Source organism: Psammomys obesus, unplaced genomic scaffold (genome assembly GCF_907164565.1).
Source record: "Psammomys obesus unplaced genomic scaffold, mPsaObe1.curated_primary_1811, whole genome shotgun sequence".
NCBI lineage: Eukaryota > Metazoa > Chordata > Mammalia > Rodentia > Muridae > Psammomys > Psammomys obesus.
In genome coordinates, this window is record NW_026591086.1 from 28,142,804 (window position 1) to 28,165,110 (window position 22,307).

The window sequence follows — 22,307 nt, forward strand, 5'->3', positions numbered from 1 at the left end:
CTGCGGCCACAGTGTCACAGAGTTGACTGTTACCCTACCCGAGCACTTCTGCAGCAGGACCAAAACTGAGAGTAGTGAGCAAGGGGAACCCCTGTGCATTCCAACTGGTCCTGCAAGAGAGTGAGTGAGCCTTCTAGGGAGAGATTGCCCCAGACCCAGGGCCTCTCCACAGAAGCAACAAGACGACATCCCTGCCACCCACACTCCTAGTGTGGGCATCAGGGGGATTCTTGGGATAGCGACATTGAAGCCTCTGCCTGCGGGTCCACCAGGGTAATCCAGGCAAACAATCCCTGGATCTCAGTCAGAACTGCGTAATAGTGGCTCGCAGGCCACTGCAATAGTCAGACAATCCGCACATGCACACTGCGCCCGCTAAAAGCACACAAGAATAGCACCAGCGTCACATTCTTTATTTAGGCAAAACTGAAAACACAGTGCACACTCCCAAAGCAGTGAACCTCTCTCATCTTCCTGAAAAAACAGTCCAGAAAACAGAAAGAGAGGATCATAGCCCAAACTACAATCTCGAGGAACAACCAGTGAGGATTATAAATAACCAGATGGCTAGAGGCAGACATAAGAACACTCCCAACAAAAATCAGGACATAATGATCTCACCAGCAACCTCACAAAAAAATGGACACCTCAATTCACTAGATATACAAGAAAACGACCTCAAAACTATGTTTCTCCAGCTATGAGAGGCCCATAGAGATGAAATGAACAAAGCCCTCAGAGAAACAACCAAAGAAATCGAGACTAACCAAGAGGAAACAAATCGTGCTCTCAGAGAAATGACCACGAAAATTGAGGCAAACAGAGAAGAAATGCACAAAGCTCTCAAAGCAATGTCCACACAAATGAAGGCAAATAAAGAAGAAATGAACAAAGCTCTCATAGAAATACAGGCAAGTATACCCAAAGAAGTAGAGGCACAATTAGTGATACATAGAGAGGAAACGGACAAAAAAAAAAAAAAATAGAAGCTATCATTGAAAAGCAGGAGTCCACATTCAAACAGATGAACGAAATGGTGCAAGACATGAAAACAGAATTAGAATCAATAAAGAAAACACAAATAGAGAAAAACCAGGAGCTGGAGAACATAGAGAAAAGATCAGGCACGACAAAGGTAAGAATCACCAACAGAATACAAGAGATGGAAGAAAGAATCTCAGGAGCCGAAGATATACTTGTGGAAATTGACACGTCTCTTAAAGAAAAAATAAAATCAGAAAAGTTCCAAACACAAAACATCCAAGAAATCAAGGACACCATGAAAAGACAAAACCTAAGAATAATAGGAGTAGAAGAAAAAGAAGACATCAGACTCAAAAGTCCGGAAAATATTTTCAAGAAAATTATAGAAGAAAACTTTCCCAACTTAAAGAAGGAGATGGCCATAAACATACAAGAGGCCTACAGAACACCAAATAGACTAGACCAGAAAAGAAATTCTTCACGTCACATCATAGTCAAAACACTGAACCTACAAAACAAAGAAAAAATTCTAAAAGCAGCAAGGGAAAAAGGCCAAGTAACATATGAAGGTAGACCTATCAGAATCACACCAGATTTCTCAACAGAAACTATGAAAGCCAGAAGGGCCTGGACAGAAATCATACAGACCTTAAGGGACCACAGATTCCAACCCAGACTACTATACCCAGCAAAACTTTCAATCAACATAGATGGAGAATTCAAGATATTCCAAGACAAAACCAAATTTAAACAATATCTACATAGTAACCCAGCTTTACAGAAGTTACTAGAAGGGAAACTCCAAACCAAAGAAAACAACTACATCGAAGGAAACAGAGGAAATAGATAACTACACAACAAAAAAACCAAAAGAAGACAAGCAATGAAACTCAGTGACACCACCAACCCCACATCTAAAATAAGTAACAATTGTTGGTCACTAGTTTCTATCAACATCAACGGACTCAACTCCCTAACTAAAAGACACAGACTAACAGAATGGTTGCGGAAACAGGGTCCATCATTCTGTTGCATCCAAGAAACACACCTATGCAACAAAGATAAACACTACCTCAGAGTAAAGGGCTGGAAAAATGTCTTTCAAGCAAATGGTTCCAGAAAACAAGCAGGAGTAGCCATCCTAATATCTAATAAAATAGACTTTCAACCCAAGTTAATCAAAAAAGATAAGGACAGCCACTATATTCTCATCAAAGGAAAAATCCACCAAGAGGACATCACAATTTTGAATATCTATGCCCCAAATACAAGAGCACCTACATTCGTAAATGAAACAATATCAAACTTAAATCACACATTGATCCTAAAACCCTAATAGTGGGAGACTTCAACACTCCACTCTCACCAAGGGACAGATCAACTAGACAGAAAACAAATAGGGAAATAAAAACACTTACAGAGACCCTAAATCAAATGGACCTAATAGACATCTACAGATCTTTTCATTCAAACTCAAAAGAGTATACTTTCTTTTCAGCACCGCATGGAACCTTCTCCAAAATAGACCATATAGTTGGTCATAAAGAAAGCCTCAACAGATACAAAAAGATTGAAATAATCCCTTGTATTCTATCTGACCACCATGGACTTAAGCTGTACCTCAACAACAACAGAAATAACAAACAGCCTACACGCACATGGAAACTGAACAACCTGTTACTCAATGACAGATGGGTTAAGGAAGAAATAAAGAAAGAAATTAAAGACTTCATAGAATTCAATGAAAATGAAGGCACAACATACCCAAATTTATGGGACACATTGAAAGCAGTGCTCAGGGGAAAATTTATAGCACTAAGTGCCTGCAAGAAGAAATTTGTAATATCACATACAAACAACTTAATGGCCCAACTGAAAACCTTAGAAAAAAAAGAAGCAGATACACCCAAGAGGAGCAGAAGGCTGGAAATAATCAAACTCAGGGCTGAAATCAATCAATTAGAAACAAATAAAACTATTCAAAGAATCAATGAAACAAAAAGCTGGTTCTTTGAGAAAATCAACAAGATAGACAAACCCTTAGCCAAACTAACTAAAAAGCAGAGAGAATCTATCCAAATCAACAAAATCAGAGATGAAAAGGGTGACATAACTACAGACACAGAGGAAATTCAAACAATCATTAGGTCATACTACAAAAGCCTATATGCCACATAATTTGAAAATCTAAATGAAATGGACAATTTTCTTGATAGATTCCATCTTCCAACATTAAGTCAAGATCAGGTAGAAAGACTGAACAGCCCTATATCCCCCAAGGAAATTGAAGCAGTCATTCACAGTCTCCCCTCCAAAAAAAGCCCTGGGCCAGATGGTTTCAGCGTGGAATTCTACCAGACCTTCAAAGAAGTGCTCACACCAATTCTCCTCAAACTATTACACAAAATAGAAACAGAAGGTATATTACCAAACTCATTCTATGAAGCAACAGTCACCCTGACACCTAAACCACACAAAGACCCAACAAAAAGAGAACTTCAGACCTATCTCTCTTATGAACATTGACGCAAAAATACTCAATAAAATACTTGCAAACCGAATCCAAGAACACATCAAAGATATCATCCACCACGACCAAGTAGGCTTCATCCCAGGCATGCAAGGGTGGTTCAACATACGGAAATCCATCAATGTAATCCACCACATAAACAAAATGAAGGAGAAAAACCACATGATCATCTCCTTAGATGCTGAAAAAGCATTTGACAAAGTCCAACACCCATTCATGTTTAAAGTCTTGGAGAGATCAGGAATACAAGGCATATATCTAAACATAGTAAAGGCAATATACAGCAAGCCTATAGCCAACATCAAACTCAATGGAGAGAAACTTAAATCAATCCCACTGAAATCAGGGACAAGACAAGTCTGCCCACTCTCTCCCTACATCTTCAACATAGTACTTGAAGTCCTAGCCAGAGCAATAAGACAACTAAAGGAGATCAAGGAGATACAGATCGGAAAGGAAGAGGTCAAAGTGTCACTATTCGCAGATGACATGATAGTATATATGAGCGACCCCAAGAATTCAACCAGAGAACTCATCCAGTTGATAAACACCTTCAGCAAAGTGGCAGGATACAAAATCAACTCAAAAAAATCAGAAGCCCTCCAGTATACCAAAGACAAAATGGCCGAGAAAGAAATTAGGGAAACAACACCCTTCACAATAGCCACTAACCACATAAAGTACCTTGGGGTGACACTAACCAAGCAAGTGAAAGACCTGTTTGAGAAAAACTTCAAGTCTCTGAAGAAAGAAATTGAAGAAGATCTCAGAAGATGGAAAGATCTCCCGTGCTCATGGATTGGTAAGATTAACATTGTGAAAATGGCCATCCTGCCAAAAGCAATCTACAGATTCAATGCAATTCCCATCAAAATACCAACTCAATTCTTTACAGACCTTGAAAAAAAGATTCTCAGCTTCATATGGAGAAACAAAAAACCCAGAATCTCCAAAACAATCCTGTACAACAACAGATCATCTGGAGGTATCTCCATCCCCGATCTCAAGTTGTACTACAGAGCAATAGTAATAAAAACTGCATGGTATTGGCATAAAAACAGAAAGGAGGATCAATGGAACCGCATAGAAGATCTAGAAATAAACCCACACACCTATGAATACTCGATTTTTGACAAAGAAGCCAAAACCATTCAATGGAAAAAAGACAGCATCTTCAACAAATGGTGCTGGTCCAACTCGATGTCCACATGCAGAAAAATGAAAATAGATCCATATTTATCACCCTGCACAAAACTAAAGTCCAAGTGGATCAAAGACCTCAACATAAAACCAGATACTCTAAATCTGTTAGAAGAAAAAGTGGGGAACAGCCTAGAACTCATTGGCACAGGAGACAACTTCCTGAACAGAACACCAACAGCACAGGCTCTAAGAGCAACAATCAATAAATGGGACCTCATGAAACTGAAAAGCTTCTGTAAAGCAAAGGACACTGCCATCAAAACAAAACGCCTGCCTACAGATTGGGAAAGAATCTTCACTAACCCTTTATCTGACAGAGGACTAGTATATACAAAGAACTAAAGAAGCTGAAAAGCAGCAAACCAAGTAATCCAATTAAAAAATGGGGAACAGAGCTAAACAGAGAATTCTCTGTAGAGGAATATAGAATGGCAGAGAAACACTTAAAGAAATGCTCATCCTCATTAGCCATCAGGGAAATGCAAATCAAAACGACCCTGAGATATCACCTTACACACATCAGAATGGCCAAGATGAAAAACTCAAGGGACAACACATGCTGGAGAGGTTGTGGAGAAAGGGGAACCCTCCTCCACTGCTGGTGGGAATGTAAACTGGTTCAACCACTCTGGAAATCTATCTGGCGCTTTCTAAGACAATTAGGAATAGTGCTTCCTCAAGACCCTGCTATACCACTGCTAGGTATATACCCAAAGTTTGCTCAAGTACACAAAAGAGATATTTGCTCAACCATGTTTATGGCAGCTTTATTTGTAATAGCCAGAACCTAGAAACAACCAGATGTCCATCAACGGAGGAATGGGTACAGAAATTGTGGTATTTTTACACAATGGAATACTACTCAGTAATCAAAAAGGAGGAAATCATGAAATTTGCAGGCAAATGGTAGGATCTAGAAAAGATCATCCTGAGTGAAATATCCCAGAAGGAGAAAGACAAACACGGTATATACTCACTTATATAGACCTATAATATATGATAAACATAATGAAATCTATATACCTAAAAAAGATAATCAAGAGAGCGGACATGTGGTAAGATTATCAATCCTCGTTTTGAAAGACAGATGGGATGCACATTAAACATTGACAGGAGTCTACTGAGTGCATTTGAAAAACTCTAACTAGCAGTGTTTTCAAAGCAAATACTCATGACCAAACCTTTGGCAGAGTATAGGGAATCATAAGAAAGAAGAGGTGTTAGTCTGATGAGGAAAGGATAGGAGCTCCATAAGGACCAAATATATCTGGGCACAGGGTCTTTTCTGAGACTGACATGCAACCAAGGACCATGTATGAATGTAACCTAGAACCTCTGCTCAGATGTAGCCTGTGGTAGCTCAGTAACCAATTGGTTTCCCATAGTGAGGGGAACAAGGACTATTTCTAACAGGAACTCAATGACTGGCTCTTTGGCCTCCCCACCCCCCAAGGGAGGAGCAGTCCTGTTAGGCCACAGAGGAGAGCTTTGCAGCCAGTCCTGAAGATACCTGATAAAACAGGATCGGATGAATGGGGAGGAGGTTCCCCCTATCAGTGGACTTGGCAAGGGGCACGGTGGAGATGAGGGAAGGAGGGACTGGGAGGGAATGAGGGATCGAGACACGGCTGGGATACAGAGTTAATAAAATGTAACTGATAAGAAAAAAAATAAAATTAAAAAAAATAAAAAATTAAAAAAATAAATTTTATTTTTGCAATATCTTTTTTTCTGAGCTTGCTATTTAAATTTCAAATTAAAGAATGTTGGACTTAAAATTCTACATGCAGAATCATAGTCCTCCTCAGAGTTGGATGCCACTTTTAATATTTTCACCATGGGAAGCTATTGAAAAAGACTACAAGATGTATGTAACAAAGGAAATGTCATAAGGAAGCGCTGATATCAGGAAGCACTGTAAAATAATTTTCTATTACCATTGTTAATTATTTACTGTTACACAGCTATCCTCTGTTAAAATAAAATTGTACAGATGGAAAAGGCCAATCTTCAATTCTTTCACATTAGACTTTGAAACTCCTCCTGGTCCATTGTCAATACCTCCCAGATATTTGCATAATAACTTTTCCTTTAGTTGTCCCAGTGGATTATTTCTAAGCATTATTTCTATTGTATTATTCCCTTGATTAAGAAAAAAAATCTGCTTGTCGTGTAAAAGACATTTTAATTTGCTGGTTAAAAAATACCTCCAAGTTATTACTTTGGTTATCACTTTCACATACCAAAAGAAACTGAGCTCCTGCTTAAGGTTCTTTCAGTAATTTCTTTTCTAAACAGTACTTTTAACTCTAAGGACAAACATCTTATTTTTAAACTTAATTTTATTTTATTATGTACATTGGTGTTTTGCCTGCATGTATGTGTTCATCTGCGTGAGGTTCCCAGATCCCAGGGAACTGGAGTTAGAGTGGGCGCCACATAGTAGGTGCTTGGAATTGAATCAGCATCCTCTGAAAGAGCAGCTAGTGCTCTCAACCTCTGAATTATCTCTGCAGCCCAGGTCAAGCATTTTAAATCTTCATTACTTAGAAATTATGGCCATCTCTGAAAGTCACCATTGTCCTGGTGTTAGATGTGGATCACCACAGTTTTCAACAACCTTCTAAAATTCCATAATTAATTTTGTTTTATCCTGCCTTGACTGATGGTGCATGCCTGTAATCCCAGCACTCAGGAAGGCAGAGACCGGTAGATATGTGTGAATTTGATGCCACTCTGGTCCTGAAAGGGCAGGAGAGCCAAGGCTACAGAGAGAAACCCTGTCTCAAATAAATTGTTTTATCTTGTACATTATTCCTTGGCTTTCTGTGGAAGAGTTTTAATTCATCAACATGGTTACTCTCACAAGGTATCACATCCAATGACCTAGATCTGTGTGATTCACCTGGAATACAGAGGCCCTTAGTATATAATTTTAATTCTCTGTCTGGAGTACACACCTTTAATCCCTGTGGTTGGGATTTATTGTACACCTTTAATCCCAAACAATGACATCTAATTGAGATGCAGAGAAAGATTTAACAGAGTGAGTCAAAGATAGGATATCATGAGAACAGACAACTTCTTAATGGCAGGACCAAGAGGGTTGGTAACAAAAGGACAGTAGGCTTCTTGGAGACAATGCAGTAGAGTTCAGGTTTACAGTACAGTTGAGTACAGATGGTTTGTGGAGTTCAATTCACAGAGTCCTGAGACAGGTTTTCCAGGCAGAACAATTCAGTGAGAAACCAGTTTGAATCAGTCAGCTTGGAGGGGAGTTTTGATCCAGAATGTCTGAGGTGAAACAGTAACCCAGAGTTCAGAAAAAAAATAGAAAGTGTGAGCGTATGTAGCAGTAAATCTTGGAACCTGAAAACACACTAGTTCTACAGCATGTGTTGTCACTTGAGTTTTTGATCTTAGCTGTTCTGATGGGTGTGAGTTGGAATCTCAGGGTTGTTTTGATTTGCATTTCTTTGATGACTAGGGACACTGAGAATTTCTTTAACTGTTTCTTTGTCATTTGATATTCTTTTGTTAAGAATTCTCTGTTTAGCTCTGTCTCCCATTTTTAAATTAAATTCTTTGTTTTGCTGGTGTTCAATTTCTTGAATTCTTTATATATTCTGGATATTAGCTCTCAGTCAGATATAGGGTTGGGGAAGATCCTTTCCTAGTCTGTAGTCTGTCGTTTTGTTCTGATGACCCTGTCCTTTGCTTTATAGAAGATTTTCAGTTTCATTTTTCAGAGCCTGCATTGTTGGTGTTATATTTAGAAAGTTGTCTCCTGTGCCAAAGAGTTCCAGGCTCTTCCCCACTTTTTCTTCTAGTAGGTTTAGTGCAGCTGGTCTTATGTTGAGATCTTTAATCCACTTGGACTTTAGTTTTGTGCAGGGTGATAAGTATGGATCTATTTGCATTTGTTTACATGCAGACATCCAGTTAGACCAGCACCATTTGTTGAAGATGCTGTCTTTTTTCCATTGTATGTTCTTGCCTTCTTTGTAAAAAATTAGGTTTCCTTAGAAGTGTAGGTTTATTCCTGGTTCTTTGATTAGATTCCATTGATCCTCCGATCTGTTTTATACCAGAACCAGGCCATTTTCAAAGAAGATGTTAGGGAAGATGCTTAATTCTCATTCAGAAGGGAAGACAGGATAGACACCAGAAGTGGTAGAAGAGAGGAAACAGGACTAGAGTCTACCTAACATACATGTCCTCTAAAAGACTCCAGCCATCAGGGATAAAAGAAGAAGATACAGAGACTCATAGCCAAACCGGACAGAGCTCAGGGAGTCTTATGGAAGACAGGGAATATAAAATGCCCCAGAGGGGCTGGAGGACTTCCCCTATCAGTACACTAGGGAGAAGAGATAGGGGAGGGAGAGTGAGCCTAGGAGGAGATGAGAGAAGAGCAAAATTAGGATACAGAGTGAATAAATTGTAAATAATAATAATAATAATAATAATAATAATAATAATAATAATAATAATAATGTTTCTGAAAAAAAGTGCCACATGATAAATTTGTTGATGATTTGGTGGGTGATTATGTTCTTATTAGGAAAGAAGGGAGTCTTTAGGTATTTGTGCTTACTTTCTGGGAAACCAGTGGCTCTACATCAGGCTAAGAGTAGATAATGAATAGTGTGAGGAAAAGAATGTGGTAAAAATTTAAAGTTAGCCAAAATTTTGAAAATGTCTTTCTGTACATTGTGAAATTTTTTTCATTGTGAAAATTTAAAAAAAAAATGTAGGCATATTAAAAATGAGTAAGGCCACAGCTAACCATACAACTTCTTTATATATAATTTTGTAATTACTTTTTTTTTTCATTTATCCTTGACTGGATATTCATGCAAATATTAAGAGCAGCAAATATGGCAAACTTTCTATTATAATGTGCATGCCCAAGATTGGAACAGTAAAAGGGAAAAGAAAAGCCTCATCAGAATTTTTCACTTTAATTTAAAGTACAATAAAGAAAGAAAATAAGCAGAAAATCGAACAGAAAATTGGTAGTTATAATGAGTGATACAGATATGAAATTAATAGACATAGCTTGATAACACTGTATGATATTAAATAAATAATAATAATTGCAATATAATCTGTAGTTTATCTTAGAGTTTGTGAATCAAATGATAAATGTTATACTGAAGAAAAAAGAAGAAAACTAATAAAGAATATTTTAGCAATGAAAATTTCAATAAATTAGAAAACTGGATCTAAAATAATTTTTCTTTTAAAGCTAATCATTGTACAGAGTATGTGAAGATATTGAGACATCAGAAGTTTTATTTGTTTCTCTGTCTCTGTTTTCTGTGTGTGTGTGTGTGTGTGTGCATGTGCGTGTGTGTTTCAATTTTCTTTTGTTACCAATAAAAATGATCTTTAATTAAATATATTTTAAGAAAATTATTTGTTGAATGTATTAGCCCAAAAATTAAAAACTATCAAGGAAAGGCTGTAAAGTTGAAAATAAGTCAATCAAAACCTTGAAAACTTTAGATATGGAATAAGCCCATAAACACAAATGAATAATTTCACCAATATGGAAAAGAACACTGAAAGAAATGAAATTTGGTTTGCTGGAATAGCAAGGAAAGGATAAAATAGTATATGAAGAAATAATGAAAGGGTTATTCATTTTAAAATACCTAGTAGTGTCACTTGTGCAAGTTTTATAATCATTGTGGCCTACAAAGTTCCAAGGGAAAAGAAATAATTCATTTTGCCCCATTTAATAATAGATAAAAATATGTTCAACTCAGATGAGTTTCTCCCATAGTGAAATAATAGATATTCATACTCAGAAGATCCTGTGTAAATTTTACAAGGAGAACACAAACATAGAACATCTTATATTCCCCAAAAACAAATTGTCAATATGTGTGAAAAAGTTAAGACATAAATTCACTCTTATCACAATGTTAATAGAGGTGATTCCATATAAACAAAACACAATGGCTCTTAGCACACTCCCCTTTCTTCAGGAAGATTGTCATTATTTTATATGACATGCGTCAGAGGATATTATCCCTCCGAGAAATGGAACCAGTGGTCACATTTCACTCTTTGGCCTTCATTCTATATTTATCTTCCCCTAATATTTCATCTATTAAGGCCATTTCCACTTTCTACTATTTCAGTTTATCAACTGGAAGATAACACATACACACATACTTGTGTGTGTAAAAACAGAACAAGCTAAACATAAATATATTAATACTCTTAAAACATAACTTCAGTGACCCCAAATTGTAGATGTTTAAGTCTCTATCTGATTTTCGATCTACAGCATTTTAAGGTAAATCTAGCCTATTGTTTACAGGCCCACTGAAGGTTAAAATTCATGTTTATCCCAAACAAATTATAAATTATACTTCACAATAATACTTAATACAAAGTAGAAATCAGAAAAAAAGTAAGAGAAATTTTAAGAGAATCAGCAAGAGAAATATAAACAGACATGGAAATAAATACTGGTGTTAGAAATAGGTGATGGCCTATTTTGGCTGTGTTCACGCATAAATATATACAATATATCTAAGGATGAGAATAATGGAGAATTTTAAAACAATTATTAATTTATAGATGTTAATTGGAAATATTTATTAGTAGGAGACATATCAAGTCATTTTTACTAAAGAGCAACTCAACACAGAGAAAGAGACAACAGCAGTGTTTTAGTCACTGTTCTGTTACTGTGAAGAGGAACCATGACCAAGGAAGTTCATAAAAAGAAAACAATTTAATTGGGGGATTTCTCAACACTTTCAATAGCATGTTTTTTTTTTAATAATCATGTTGGGGAGCATAGTGACAGGTATGGTGCTGGAGAAGTATTAGAGAGTTATATCATGATTCACAGGCTGAGACAGAGTGAGAGACTGGACCTAGCATGGGCTTACAGAACTTCAATGCCCATATCCAGTGATGCACTTCTTCCAACAAGGCCACACCTACTCCAAAAAAGCCACCCCTCCTAATCCTTCTCAAATAATGCCACTTAGAACATTTAACAATATGAGATTTTGGGAGTCTTTATTCAAACCATCATACAGGTAAAGTTATTATAAATACAAATATGAATAAAAGGTTTCTGCTACTATTGAAATAATAGCAGTATCTAATGCACACTTTGATAAATTGTTACCTGATGAAACTAAAGAACAGGATGGAATAGTTTGCATTATGTTTCAAATATCATAAAATTATTTACATTTCTGTTAGAAAGGCAGACTCAACAGAATGTGACTATGTAACTATTCTTGTGGGTAAATCTTTAACAGTAAGTGTTCCTTAATGTTTTACATTTGTGGTACAGGAAAGATAAAAGACCCTTTAAATGAGGTAACTCTCCTGAGTGCCTAAAATGTAGAAACTAGTGTTTGGTTGTATGCACAGATTACATCCAACCTTTGTCTTTGTTGCCAAGGAGTATTTGTTGCCAGGTTTATTTGTGAGTCATTTTTAATGGAAAGCTCTGTCAATTTGTACATTAGGCTAATGCATTTCACAAGTAAGCCAGATTCCATCTTGTAAAACATTAGGTGCTATAGAGAGCAACTGCACTTTGGTAAAAGGATGGAAAAAGAACTTTAGGAAATATACACTCTAATTAGCTTTAACATGTAACACCATTCAAATTTTTATAGAATTAAAAATTAATTTAATATGTACACTTAAAATAAGATGCTTGTGGATAGAATCTCAGGTAGGGGCTACATAAGTCTTTGCATGTACCAGACACTGAGGCACATGCACATATACATATCTGTATACTCAGATATACACACAAACACACATACACCGAGAGGGATATAATATGCACTGTAGGCATTTAAAGTTCAAGCGCTCTACTTCACTTTTTATTGAAAAGTATCTCTTTGTCAATTGTCAGTTCCATATAGCTTAGGTCTTTATCTTGTTGGGAATAAAAAGATCTCTGGTTGATTTTCTTTCTTTACTCAGTAAAATTTAAAGCTTTTCTTTAGACTTATAGAAAAAGCCAAACAAGCAAGTAAAAAAAAAAAAAAAAAAGAAAAGAAAAAGAAAAAACTGTAGAAAGGAAAGTGTATGTTAAATGATTCTCCTAACTCTTTTTTTATGTACATTAAAAAGTTCATCAGTAAGCAATATAAAATAAAAAATAATTGTAGACAGATAAAACTGCACAGCTCTGTGTGCATTGTGTGTACTTTCTCTTTGTATATATTTTCAGTGATTTCATAATATAATGCTTACTAAATTAATTTCAAATTTGCTTAAAATTTACTATGAGTAATCACTTTGAAAATGTTTAATTGAAAGAAAGTCTTATGAAGTTTTAACACAGTTTGAATTGAGAAAGGGATTTGGATAATTAATGGCCCATATGCATTGCCTGTGAGGATTTATACAGATTATCTATACTTGTCATCCAAACCAAATCATGATTCATGTATTTTGTTAAAACTCTATTTTGGAGTAATTCTTGTTGAGACAAAAAGGTGCACTGTTCATTTTAATTTAAGGTACACTTAATGGCTATCAAACCGAGCTTATCTTTAAAGATTAAATTCATCTAATTGATGGGAGTGCTGCTTCTTACATTCACCACAGTATGATTCAATTTACTAGTGAAGGCAGGATGCCTTTCTGAAGAATTTCACAGCAGGGTTGAAGACTTATTCCCAAACAGTTAGTATCTATTTTTATACCTGAGTGGGAGCATGCAAAAACATCCCTCATTTAAAAAAGAAGAAAAAAAAATAGAAAAATAAAGTGGCAATTTCTAACATTATACATATAACATTTAAGAGATAAAGGAACTGAGTTTAAAAAACATTGTTGGTTCAAGTTGACGTGTAATTTGAACTAAAATATTTGACTTAAATATCTGCCAGCTTATATAATAAATTGTAAGCGTTAAATCAATAGCTGTACACTGTTCACATTTCATCAACTAAAATTAAAGTTGTTTCATTAGAACTGATACTTACTGTGTTGATTACTTTTGTTAATTGTCGTAAGTTAGAATCATCTGGAAGAAGGGAAATGTCTCTTCAACGGAGAAAACGTCTCCAAAAGATTAGCCTGTAGGCAAACCTGTGGAGCATTTCTTAGTTAAAGTCTGATGTGAGTGGACCCTGCACGTTGTGTGTAGTACAGCCCCTCCCAGAAAGGTGGTCCTGAGTTGTATAAGAGAGCATACTGAACAAGCAAGAAGGAACAAACCAAAAGAGAGCATTGCTTCATGACTCTGCTTCAGTTCTGGACCGTAACTCAGGAAACCTGTTAGAGTCAAAAGCCAAGTACAACCTTTCCTTCCCAAATTAATGTTGGTCAGGGTTGCTATCACAGCAATAGAACCTGTGAACAAAATTTGCTGAACAGAAGATGTGTCTGGCCTTGACCAAAATCTCCTGGAAAGGGTATCTCTGTTTGCAGATACTGATGGAGGAACTGGAATTTTGTATCCTCAGAAGCTAATTGTTTTATCTTTAGTTAGTTTTAGCCTTTTGGAACAGCCATTACTTTCCCCTCCCTGTATGTAATAATAAATTTAAAAAAAACAAAAAACAAAACCTACAAACTATTAACTTAGCAGAACACTAGCTTCCACCAATCCGAGAGCTAAGAATGACATCAGATAACATTTTAGACCTATAGAAAATCTTTATACATTTCAGTGTAGCAGTTTCTCTAGTGTGCTCAACAACATATTTTAAACTTGTCTTGATTTGTTGTTTCTTTATAAAACTATAAAAATCATAGGTAACTGCTTTCCTGCATGAGCATGGAATTTAAGGCAACCCAAATCTGTATTTCAAGGCACTGTTCATTTAAAATAATCTCTTATTCCCTTTAAGATGAGAGCTGTGATTATTACATCAAAATCTAACTAAAATAAAAATTGGCATCTGGATTATGAGATATAGGTCTAAAGTGTATGACCATGATATTTGCAGTTTGATTATGTGGAAGACTTTATGACTTAGGAATAAAAAAAGTATTTTAACACCATATGCTGGCCTTAAAGTCCATATTAGTAAGAGTATGGAAGACAGTAGTTCTAACAAGACCTTTGCAAACTGCAGAGAATGAGATCAAGAGGTTGCAAAGGGGAACAATATTACAAACTGGGTCAGAAACAATATTGATTAAAAAAATAAAAAGAAAAAAAAAGTGTCTGCTTTCTCCCTTAGTTTAAAAACTTGCTTAAGCCTAAATTTAGAATTAAGAGTCTCATTTATTTTTTGCAGGGTATTTCAAGACAATATAATATTGACTCTGACATTTTGCTTATTGGTGGTTACTAGTAATCAGCCTTATATAGATCTATGATAAAAATTTTGGGGGAAAGGGCAGAAAAAATATAAAACAAACACTCTGAAGAAAAAAAAAATCACCAGGAAACTTAATGATATGGGCAAGGCTTGTGGAAACAGAGATGAGGAGATTAAGAACAGGTTCGATCAGCACTAGATTAGTTGGAAGGTCATGGTACAAGACCCAAGAGAGCTAAGCTTCCTAAGTGTGAAACAGAACAGCAACAAATAAAAGTCACTTGTAAATACCCTTCAGAGTGCCAAGGATCTATGCAAACCTTATAGTGGATGTTGTAGTATCATCCATATGATTCTGACTTTAGAGTCATGAAGCATACATGACAAGGGATGGCAGACATTTCTTCTTTCATTTTGGAGAGTGGTCAGGGTTGTGGCTGCAGAGTCTATCTGTGCACGGAGGCCCCAAAAGGCTATGGAAAGGAAGACTAGGTTAACATTGATCCTAAAACATTACATACACCAGAGTCATGAGATATTTGCTTAGGAGAGATTCATATGGGCAGGTAAAACAGCCTAAAAGAGATGTATCATTCAGGCATCAGAGCTGCAGGGGCAGAATCATCTAGTCTCTTATACCATAAATGAAGCTAGAGGGCTTGTCTGTTGTCTTGCTAGATTTGAATCCTGATGTAATCTACTGTTTTCTCACTATGCCACCATTCCTGCCTTTTGGAATGGTAGTATGTGTTATGTGTTATATGCTGGTAATGCGTAATTTGCTTCCTGATATTACAGATGGTTGCAGCTAAGACATTGCTTTGAATTTCAGAAAAAATAAAAAGACTTTGGACTTTTAAACTGTGTTAATTTTAAAAGACTGGAAAATATTGAAGTTAAACTAAATATATTTTGTATTTTGGTATGTCTAGGAGCTTCCATAGGCTAGGCACTGAAACGTGATGATTTGAATAAGAATGTTGTACATAGACGCTGCTGTTCGAATACATGTATCTAATTAGTGGCACTCTTAAGGGAGGTTGTAGAGGTATGGCTTACTGGGGATGTACACTATCAGGCTCTGATAGTGTAAGTATCTTCCCATTTTGAGAATCTTCTCTCTGTTTCTTGCATGTGCTTGAAGATATGGGCCTTCAGCTCTCAGTTTACAGTCCTAGTTTCATGTTTGTCTGTTGCACTGCTTCCGTGCACTGATGGTACTGGATGGTTATCCCTCAAGAATTGGAAGCCCCAAATAAACCTTCTTTATGTAAGTTGATCCAGGCAAGGGGTTTAGCTCAGTAACACAAAATAAACTAATGCACTTATTATTCTTCATACAAGATAAAATGGAGGCATCTAAAAAAATGGTAGAAAGATATACAGCTTCTAAGTTAGAGATTAAGCAGTTTTTCTGCTCTTTCATGAAACAAGGTTATATTCAAACTGTGTTGCATAAAAATGATCAAACACATTGTCATATGCCCCAAGATAATTTTGACTTTGTATTTCAGTTTATACTCCATTTTAAGAGATGTGCAAGAAGAATAGAGTGTGATATGGAATAGACAGTGATGTGGACAAACAATAATAAAAATGCTCTCATTTGTCATATAAATTTTGTAATTTAATGTAAAGAAAGTAGAAATTGTCTTTAAACTCAAATTTACTATTTGTGTTACAATGATCTCTTATTGACTGAACCATCCCACTATTGTAAATAAAAGATTTTCTCTAGAATCAATTGCTTATTATGTAAAACAAATAAACAAACAAATAAATCCCACTGAGGTCTGAATATTTTATTTATTTATTTATTTTTATTTGAGTATTTTACAATTTATTCATTTTATATCCCTATTGTAGCCCCTATCCTCAATCTCCTGATCCCATCCTTCCTTCCTCTTCCCCTCTCCCCTTCCCCTAGTCCATTGAAAGGGGGAGTTATACCCAACCATTTGACCCCTAGCTAATGGAATCTCCTCAGGACTGCCAGGATCCACTTCCTCTATGGCCCTGGCAAGGCCTCATCACCAGGGCAAAGCAATCAAAGCACAAGAAAATGAGTTTATGACAGAGGCATTCCCTGCTACCCTTCCTCAGAATGCTTAAATCTCATTCAGAATGGCCAACAGGATAGACATCAGAAGCAGTGGAAAAGAGGGAACAGGACTGGAGCCTAGCATGGTGGTACTCAAAAGGCTACACCCAACAAGGGATTGAAGCAGATTTTAAAATCAGGGCAACTTTGCAAACAGAGAAACTGAGTTAAAACAAGAAAGGAAAGCAATAATAAAATGTAAAGGTAATTTGAAAGATATTTAATCAACATTATACTTTTTTTCTCTTATTTTTGAAGTACCAAGTGTTTTTATGAAGTATAAATACAATGATTATGTAACATTTTATTAAGATTTAGTCAAAATGTATCATTTGACAGTCTGTTTTAAGTTAGATTTTTAAATAAGAAAGTAATACAGATCATTTGCTTTATTTTGTTTCAAAAATACATTGTGACATTGAAAACAAGGCTTTGTAAATACCTCTTTGGTTGTTGTTAACACTTTATATGCATGACTTTATCATGAAGAATAGATTTGAAACTTGTCTTTAGAAGGTCTACACTTTAAAAGGAATATGCAGTAGAAGATCTAATACAGTAAGATTCAACAAGCAAATGAATGTTTAATGATTCCACGCCTTCTTTCATGCCCATTAGAGATGCAACAGGAGATAGGAGATGAAGGCTCAGAATACTCTATTGATGTGAAAGAGCAACAAACTCAAGTATAATGCATTAATGTGCTTCCAAGTCTGCATCTTTGCTTGTCTGAGTTAAAAATGATTGAATGATCTTCAACTTGTGAAATCACTGAATATGCTTTTTCTTATTTCTGTAAAGGAAATATTTTTCAAGTTGAACAGACATTATTACTGATATTGTAGCCACACTTAATTCTATATACAGGAGCCATTACATAAACAATTAATTTTCAACCTAAACTGCCATTGTAGTGTTTTTAAATGCTTTCATAACATAGAAAGTACAGAATACTCTGGTTATAAATGTTTCATAACATTAAACTGTGCAAAGGCAGTTGTTCTAAAGTGAAATGATAGTTCAAGCACATTTAAAATTCCTTTTTACCATATATACGTGATAAGTTTGTATCTGTTAGAATTTTCATGACCAACTGGGGAAATGAAATGTGTTAAACACAATCAGAAGAAAATTTTAACTGTGCATGTAAGTACCAGTAGTAATTAAGAAATTGAGTCTGTTCTTACTTGGAAAGCTACAACTCCTCTGTCTCCTCTGTTGTTCTGTGATCATGTGAATAGGACCACACTAATAATCATAAATGCAAAGTATTTACCTTTGTCATGCATCTATATATTAGCTTCAATTTTATATGAATGAAAATGGTCCAAATTATTGGACAAAACTCACCTCAAGATAATTAGAGTCATTGGGTAACATTTGTTTTGAAAAAATGCTATTTAAAAATACAATTGCTAAGATGTGTACAAAATTCTTAGATTTAATTTCCAGGTAAATTAATATCTAAAGAATATCTAAATTAATATCTAAAGAGTGATGTTATTTTTATTTGTATTTAATTTTTGGTAGAACAATATGGTAGAAAATACTAAAATAGAAGCTGTACTGGTTAGTGCACTAGTGAAAGAACAATATAAAAGATTAGACTCTTCTGGACTAGGAAATAGTAGAAGTGGACACATTGGAAGACATTTGTGATGTCTGCATAAGGGAAACTCAGCTTGAGGTTGGAAAGTTTAAAGCCAATTTAGAGAACATAGTGAGTTTCAGAACAGTACGAACTACATAAAAGGCAAATATGGCTCTTTCAGATGAGCTGACATGAACTGAAATATTTTAGCTTTATGACTACCCTACCTTATGATTAATATAGAGGTAGATTAACCTTCTGTTAGACATAAGGTCTCTTTTGGAAATCTGTAAAAGGAGATTTCATTGCTGACTTAACGCAACGTAAGCAACACATAGGAAGAGAATCTGCATGGACCAAAAGTTATGAAGTTATAGGGAAAGTCTGTCTCCTGTATATTTTGTTCCTTTGCACTCATAAATTCACAAGATTTGTGGTTGCCTACACAAATTCTATAGAAACTCAGATCAGCTAAAACTACAGCATAGATGGAAGCAGGACTTACAACACCTTGATTCTAGTTGAGGAGGTTTGACAGGTGATGCCTTCTAGGGTAAAGAGTTAAGTTCTGTGCAGGACAATAGATATGGATCTATATCTAATATTTTACATATAGACATACAGGTTGACCAACCCCATTTGTTGGAGATGGTTTCTTTTTCCATAGTGTCTTTCTGGATTCTTCATCAAAAATCAGGTTGACCTCCCTACCCCCAAGGGAGGAGCAGTCCTGTTAGGCCACAGAGGAGGACTTTGCAGCCAGTCCTGAAGATACCTGATAAAACAGGATCAGATGAATGGGGAGGAGGTCCCCCCTATCAGTGGACTTGGAAAGGGGCACGGTGGAGATGAGGGAGAGAGGGTGGGATTCGGAGGGAATGAGGGAGCGGGATTCAGCTGGGATACAGAATTAATAAAATGTAACTGATAAAAAAATAAAATTAAAAAAATCAGGTTGTCCGCTGATGTGTGGATTTATGTCTGGGTCTTCAATTTATTCCATTAATTAACCTGTCTGTTTTTATGTCACTACCATGCAGTTTTGATTACTATATCTCTATACTACTGCTTGAAATCAGGCATCATGATAGCTCAGGAAGTTTATTGTACAGGATTATTTTTGCTATCATGGATTTTTTTCCATGTAAAGTTGACTATTGTCCTTTAAATGTCTGTAAAGGATTATGTTGGAATGTTGATGGGGACTGTGTTGAATGTTGCTTTGGTAAAAGAGTCATTTATTATTATTGTTATTATTATTATTATTATTATTATTATTATTAATTACACTTTATTCATTTTGTATCCCCCCATAAGCCCCTCCTTCCACCCCTCCCGATCCCACCCTACCTCCCCTTTCTGCATGCATGCTCCTCCCCACTTCCACTGATAGGGGAGGTCCTCCTCTCCTTCCTTCTGATCTTAGTCTATCAGATCACATCAGGAATGGCTACATTGTCTTCTTCTGTGCCTGGTAAGGCTACTCCCCCCTCAGGGGGATGTGATCAAAGAGCAGGCCAATCAGATTATGTCAGAGGCAGTCCCTCTTCCCATCACTATGTAAGCCACTTGGACACTAAACTGCCATGGGCTACATCTGTGCAGAGGTTCTAGGTTATCTCCATGAATAGTCCTTGGTTGGAGTATGAGTCTCTGGGAAGTTCCCTGTGTTCAAATTTTCTTGTTCTGTTGCTCTCCTTGTGGAGTTCCTGTCCTCTCCAGCTCTTGCTATTTTCCACTTTTTACATAAAATTCCATTCACTCTGCCAGCCAGTTGGCCATCAGGCTCAGCATCTGTTTTGATAGTCTGCAGGGCAGAGGCTTTCAGAGGCCCTCTGAGGCAGGTTTCAAGGTTGTTTCCTGTTTTCTTCTGGCTTTCAGAGGCCCTCTGTAGCAGGTTCCGAGGTTGTTTCCTGTTTTCTTCTTCTTCTGATGTCCATCCTCTTTGCCTTTCAGGATGGGGATTGAGCGTTTTAGTTAGGGTCCTTTCTTTTGCTTAGTTTGTTTAGATGTACCGATTTTAGTGGGTTTATCCTATGTTGTATGTTTATATGAGTGAGTATATACCGTGTGTGACTTTTTGCTTCTGGGACAACTCACTCAGGATGATCCTTTCCAGGTCCCACCATTTACCTGCAAATTTCATGATTTCCTTATTTTTCATTGCTGAGTAATACTCCATTGTATAGATGTACCACAATTTCTGCATCCATTCTTCAGTTGAGGGGCATCTGGGCTGTTTCCAGCTTCTGGCTATTACAAATAAAGCAGCTACAAACATGGTTGAGCAAATGTCCTTTTTGTGTACTTGAGCCTCTTTTGGATATATGCCAAGAGTGGTATGGCTGGATCTTGAGGAAGCGCTATCAAAACAACCCTGAGATTTCACCTTACACCCATCAGAATGGCCAAGATGAAAAACTCAAGTGACAACACATGCTGGAGCGGTTGTGGAGAACGGGGAACCCTCCTCCACTGCTGGTGGGAATGTAAACTTGTACAACCACTCTGGAAATCAATCTGGCACTTTCTCAGACAACTAAAAGAGTCATTTAAAAAATACTTGCAGCCTTACCAGGCCACAGAAGATGACAATACAGCCACTTCTGATGAGAACTGATAGACTAAGATCAGAAGGAAGGAGAGGGGGCCCTCCTGTATCAGTGGACTTGGGGAGGGGCATGCATGAAGAAGGGGGAGGGAAAGTTGGATTAGGAGGGGAGGACGAAAGGGTTTATGGGGGATACAAAGTGATAAAGTGTAATTAATAAAAGTTAAAAAATATGACAACAAAGCCTATGATCTGACTACATTGATACCCCTTCACAAAGTTCCTGTGACCACTCCCACAGGAATGGGTTCTACTGAGTGACCATGCTCAGGGTGAGGGCCTTGGGAAGTAGAATCTGTAATGAGCACAATATTAGACTCTTTTGCACAGTCCATGGCACCTCTTTCGCTAGAATGGGTTCTATTGACTGAGAGACAATGCTCAGGAGTCTGCAGGTGTCCAGTGAGGCAAAATACCAACAGGTTATCAAGGGCAGCCACTCCCAGCTTTCTGGGTGGAAAAGTGTCAATCCCTTCTATTGGAGAGAAAAGACTGTGTGCCTAACGTTCGTGGTTTTTCATAAACTTATCTGTGAGCACGCAAGGAAGAAACAGTTTATGCCATTTTACAGTTTATAATCCGTCATGAAGGGAAGCCGGGGAAGGAGCTGAAGCAGAAGCCTCAGAGACACGCTGTCAACTGTTTGGCTCCCGTGGTTTTCGTATTTATCCCAGGACAACCTACCCAGCGGTGGTCAGTCACCAATCAAGAAAATGTCCCCCCAAATTGCCTACAGGCCAGTTTGATGAAGGCAATTTCCCAATTGTTAAGTTCATTCCATATTAATTCAAATGTGAATTCAAATTATGTCTAGGTTTGTGTAAAGTCGACAAAAACCAATCAGCACAGGTATATTGTATTAAATTATGTTACTTAAATTAAAAAAAAAAATACTTGCAGTCCATGAACATGGAAGATCAATCCATATCTGATTTATTTATTTATTTATTTATTTATTTATTTATTTATTTATTTATTTTTCTTGAAAGACTTGAAGTTTTTTTGTCATAGGA